Below are 6,180 nucleotides of genomic sequence, written 5' to 3' on the forward strand. Positions count from 1 at the left end.
GAAACCCAATGCTTTCATTGTTGCTCCTCTCGCTGCTGCCAGAATCTCATCATGAGCTTTTCCAAACCACATATGTGTGTAATTTGGAAAAAGAAAAGCTGGCAGGGGAGGAGGACACTGTACTCCATGTCAGTACAAAGCATGAGCCGTGTGTCATTTTCTGGATCCCCCTGTGTGTGTGTGTGTGAAAGGTTTGCAGACACATTGGACATTATTTCAAACGTGGGTCATTTGAGACTGTCCAAATTTCGGCAAGAGAATCCCTTCTCACAGACACAAACAAACACATTGGTGCTCCCTCCACCCACCCCGCCCCACACACACATTGAAAAGCATCTTTAAATTAAAATATCTGGAGTTAACTCGTATTTGACGCAGCTCCTCTTGGGTGGACTGTAATCCCATCTCCAAAGGCTGCGTTTAACATAATTTATAGAAAACAAGGCCATCTGTTTCAGCACCTGCATGTTGGATGTTTTCAAAGTGAGAAGAAAGGGACTGATAGACTGATGTGTCTGCTGGTATGTTTTTGAATGGAGTGCTATAACAGGGGTTAACCGCGCTGCAAAAACGGATCACACACACAGCTCTTCTTCATTTTAAACCCACGCGAAATATAACTGCATTTTGCACCCACACTCTCCCCCACTCTTTATGCTGCATGTGTTAGTGGGCTGTAATATAACATTCCAGCAGCAATAACAAGGGAGTGAACAAGTGAATGGCGAACTTTGAATGTACATCTACTTTTAACATGCTCTTGAAGCTTTCAGCCAACCAGCCCTTTCTTGTTGGATGAAACCCAACAAGTGACCATGTTTCACACACACACACACACAGTGAAGATGTAGTCAGTTCATTGCAACACCCGAGAAAGCAGCAATGGACCAGAGTTTACAGCACTCTGACCTAAGAACAGTACTGAATCTACAAATGTCACCGTCCGGCACACAAGTTAACAAGTTCTTATTTTTGCCCAAAGAAAGATCGCTTCAAGAGGTTCAGATTTCACTCTGCAAGTCACAGAAAGTGCAGCAGTGACTCACCGGCACTAGTTGAGAAATGGATATCCTTTTTACGCACATATTCTTTAATATTTTCATATTCGCACCCGTTACGCAAATACTGCAAGAAACCAAACCCTCTTAGAGCTCAGAAGCAGGCCACTCGACCCGTCCACCGATCCTGTATATAGTCTTCGAAAGAGCAATAATCCAATTAGTCACATCCGGCTCCTTCCCCAGAGCCCAGCGTTAAATAGAGCACATTTATTAAACTTGTCCATCATCAGATTTCAAGCTTCGATTTTGCAGTGCGCAACGATAATGACGATGAACTGGTCCAGATGAAACATTCAACGTTTTCCTCCTATTGTGGTGTTTGGCGTTTTGAAACCTTGTTCAGTTTAATGGAAATCAATGTTTTTCTTGACTCTTAATTACCAACTCGGCAAAAGAAAAGATGAAACATTTTAGACACCAATGGAGATTAGAAGTGGTTCATTGGTCACTTCAGGGACAACATGGTGGCACAGTGTTAGCAGATAGGAACCCAGGTTAGAATCCTGGCTTGCATCACTGACTGTGTGGGGTTTGCACGTTCTCCCCATGTCTGCGTGGGTTTCCTTCGGATGCTCTGGTTTCCTCATGCACTCCAAAGATGTGCAGGTTAGGTGCATTGGCCATGCTAAATTCTCCTTCAATGTACCAAAACAGATGCAGTTAGGAGTGTGGCAATTAGAGGATTTTCACAGTAACTTCATTGCAGTGTTATATAAGCCTACTTGTGAGACTAATAAATAAATTTTAAACCTCTTAAAGCATTAATGGGTTGAATTTTACTGATAAATGTGAAACGCAGAAGCCTCCAGTGCCCCACCTGAGGCAGCAGCAGAAAGACAAAGCAGACAGCGGATGCTGGCGCCATATCTATACCTCAGAATGGAAAAACCATTCCAGACTGGTAGCCAAGTGTGCTTTGGGACAGTGGAAACCAGTTATTCCCAGCTGTCTTGGCTGGCTGGAAACCAGTTGCTCTCATTAACAGATGGTTCAGCATGGATAGTTGGAAGCTGGTTGATTCTGGTCAGTGGAGGGTTAATCTCATCTGGAGAGAGAATAGAGTCAACATTTTGAGCCTAGATGACTCTTCATCAGAGCTGGTCATCCTGATTTGAAACATTGGCTCTATTCCCTCTCCACAGTTACTTACAGACCTGCTGAGATTTTCCAGCATTTTCTGTTTTGGTTTCAGATTCCAGCATCTACGATAATTTGCATTTATGTTGTAAGGGTTGATCTCAGCTGGTTGATTCCACTTACAGGGCACTTGTCCCTAGCTCATAGAAATCCAGTTGTTTCTGGTTAGGCGGTGGTTGATCTTCATCCCATTGCAGGCACACCACCAGTTGGAGAAAGTAATCCTTTGGTTGAATCATGTGGCCCTTAATATGAATGATGGCACCAATACCCAATCCATAATGACATTTGGTGTTTCACCGTGACAATGATGAAAATTCAAGATGCTAGCTGAGCTTGGTTTTGAAAGATTGAATTAAGATATAAAGAATGTTATGCATTTTGTGTGCAAAAAATTGAATTAAGGCAACATTAATTAATTATTAATTATAAACATTCAATGAATTCCTAATGTCCTAGAAGGCCCACCCCACACAAAGTAAGTCTTATAGATGCGTAGATGTGTGGAATTGTGACTAAACTGTCGATCAAGAATGTCAAGGAGGCAGGAGTTGATTTTAAAGTTTGATGGCAAAAACCGAAACAAAACAATGCAAAACTCAATTGAACCACTTTATTTACACTATAATACAGCTACACATTCCAAAAATGCAAGCACAATTAAACATCTACTATATTCAGCTTCTTATTTACATCCTGGATATTGTCAGAGCTGTAATTGTTCATTTTCTTCATTCCTTAGACACATTCTCTGCGCTGAGACCTTGGATATGGAGATTGTGTATAAAGCATGCTGTAGGGGGGTTGGGGGAAGGGGGGGGTAAAGAAAACAGAAGTAATCATCAAGGAAAGCCATCACAGCACCAGTGACAAAGGCAAATGAGCAGCAGAAGATCAAAGATACAAAAGAATGTGACCAGCATTAACATTAGGATTTACATTGGAATAAGTATCTTTCACTGTGTTCAGTTTAACAGGTGAAAGTGTTGGCTTTGGAGTAGCCCCCCTGCCCACAAAGCACAGGCATATTCAGCCTCAGAATGATCTCACCCACAGTATCTGAGTGCGCAACATGCCTATGGTCAGAGTCTTCACAAAGAGTGAATTTGTCTGCTAGCCATAGGCTGAGTCCCATAGGTGGTCCTAAACCCCATCGGGCAATTGGACCTGCAGATGATAGGACAGTTAATACATGTTCAAAGAGAAAATCTCATATTCCATTTCCATTCACACATGCAGACATTCACCAATGCCACCAGTTGCCTCACAGAGGTCTGCAACTACAACTCAAGGTTCTAGAAATGTTGGTGGCTCCCTTGCACTTGCCGCTACAGCACCTCTGGGTGCTGCCTTTCAAACTGCAGTTACAAAATATCATTGAGACCATTTTCTCACCCGATGCTGCTGTAAGAGAGGTGGAGGGGTATACAGTTAGACAAGTTACCTGATTCTGTCAATGTGTTTTGCAGCTTTATGTTTTGGGATTCTAGCACTTGCATTTTCTATTACAGGGTGCTTTCTCTCTTCTTAGCCAATAAGGGCGGCACAGTGATTATCACTGCTACCTCACAGCACCAGGGACCCGGGTTCCATTCCCAACTTGGATCACTGTCTGTGTGGAGTTTGCACTATCTAACCATGTCTGCATGGATTTCCTCTGGCTGCTGTGGTTTTTCTTATAGTCTGAAAGACATACTGGCCATGTTAAATTCTCCCTTCATGTACCTGAACAGGCACCGGAGTGTGGCGACTAGGGGATTTTCATAGTAACTTCATTGCAGTGTTGATGTGAGCCTACTTGTGATACTAATAAATAAGCTTGAGCTATGTAAACTGCTGCAACTTTTCATTCTTTTGTTGCTGCTGTGCTGTGTGGGTGGGGGTTGCTCAGGCACCTCCTGTGAGCCAGAAGAACTCACTTATTTTTACTTGCTGCAGCTGGGAAGCTGGTGTCCACTCTCAGACCAGCCTTACAGCCTTGGCATTGATCATATCCTCCATTGTGGTCATGCTGTGACCTTCAGCGGCTTTCTGTATTGAAACAGCTCTTCTTCTGTAGAAGAGAGAAATAACATGCGAGTCACAGTCATCAAATACTGTGGAACAAAGAAATGACTGACCATCTAAATACGTACTTTGGTTCTGTCTTCACAAAGAGGATACAAATAACATACCAGAAATGTTGGGGAACACAGGACTTATTCAGAGGGAGGAACTGCAGGAAATTAGTATTAGTAGGAAAATGGTGTTGGAGACGTTGATGGGATTAAAAGTCAATAAATCCCAAGGACCTGTTAATCTACATCCCAGAATACTTAAGGAAGCAGCCAAGAAATAGTGGATGCATTGGTGGTCATCTTCCAAGATTCTATAGTCTCTGGAACAGTTCCTAAAGATTGACTTTTGGTTAATGTAACCCCACTATTTAAAAAGGGAGGTAAGAAAGAAAATAGGGAATTATAGACCAGTCAGCCTGATATCAGTTGTGGGGAAAATCCTAGGGTCCGTTATTAAAGATTTAATAGCAGACTACTTAGAAAACAATGACAGAATCAGACAGAGTCAGCATTGATTTATGATAGGAAAAGCATACCTGACAAATCTACTGGAATTCTTGGAGGATATAATAAGTAGAGTTGATGAGGGTAGCCAGTAGATGTGATTTATTTCACATTTTAAAAGGCTTTGGACAAAGTCCTATATAAGAGATTAGCATAGAAAAGTAAAGCATATTGCACTGGGATAGACAGAAAAAACTGTTTGACAGTCAGGAAACAAAGAGTAGGAATAAACAGATCTTTTCCTGCATAGCAGGCAGTGACTAGTGGGCTCAAGCAGGGATCGATGCTGGGACCACAGCTATTCACAATATAAATGATTTAGATGACAGAACTAAATGTAATATCCCCAAATTTGGAGATGATGCAAAGCTGAGTGGGAGGGTGAGCGGTGAGGAAGATGCAGAGATGCATTTGGACAAACTGAGTGAGTGGGGAAAAGCATGGCAGATGCAGTATAATGTGGGCAAATGTGAGGTTATCCTGTTTTGTAGCAAAAACAGGAAGGCAAACTATTATCAGAATGACTATAGTTTGAGAGGGGAATGTGCAATGAGACCTGGATGTTCTCATACACCAGTCAATGAAGGTAAACATGCAGATGCAGCAGGTAGTAAAGAAGGCAAATAGTATGTTGTCCTTCGTAGTGAAAGAATTCAAGTACAGGAGTAAAGATGTCTTGTGCAATACTATAGGGCTATGGTGTGACCATACCAGGGATATTGGGTGCATTTTGTGTTCCTTATCTGAGAAAGGATATTCTTTTCACAGAAGAATTGCAGGGAAGCTTTACCAGGCTTATTCCTAGAATGGTGGGACTAATATTTGAGGTAAAATTGAGCCAGTTAGTGTTATATTTCCTGGAATTCAGAAGAATAAGATGGGATCTCATAGAAACCTTACAAAATTCCAATAGGACCTGACAGGGTAGATGCAGGAAAGATGTTCCTTATGGCTGGGAAGTCTAGAACCAGGGGTCATAGTCTAAGGATAAGGGGTAGACCATTTAGGACTGGAGAGTGGTAAGTCTGTGAATTCATCACCACAGAATGTTGTTGAGGTCAAAACATTTTTTTGTTTTCAGGAAGGAGTTAGAGCTCTTGGGAAGAAAGGGATCAAAGGATGTAGGGGAAAGGCAGGATCAAGCTATTGAGTGGGGTGCCATGATCATAATGAATGGCAACACAGGCTTGAAGGGCTAAATGGCTGAATCCAGCTCTATTTTGTATGTTTCTATGTTGCTATTAATCCTTGTCACTCTAAGTGGAGATTAATTTTGTCCCTCAGATGTTTTCCAATAATTTCCTTACCATAGTCAGACTCACTGGCCTGTAAGGAACTGATTTTTCCCTACTTCCCTCCTTGAATAATGACACCACAATAGCTGTCACAGAGTCCTCTGGCACCTCTCCTGTGGCCAGAGA

The sequence above is a fragment of the Carcharhinus amblyrhynchos genome, chromosome 8 (genome assembly GCF_965287045.1).
Source record: "Carcharhinus amblyrhynchos chromosome 8, sCarAmb.v2.hapA, whole genome shotgun sequence".
Classification (NCBI taxonomy): Eukaryota; Metazoa; Chordata; class Chondrichthyes; order Carcharhiniformes; family Carcharhinidae; genus Carcharhinus; species Carcharhinus amblyrhynchos.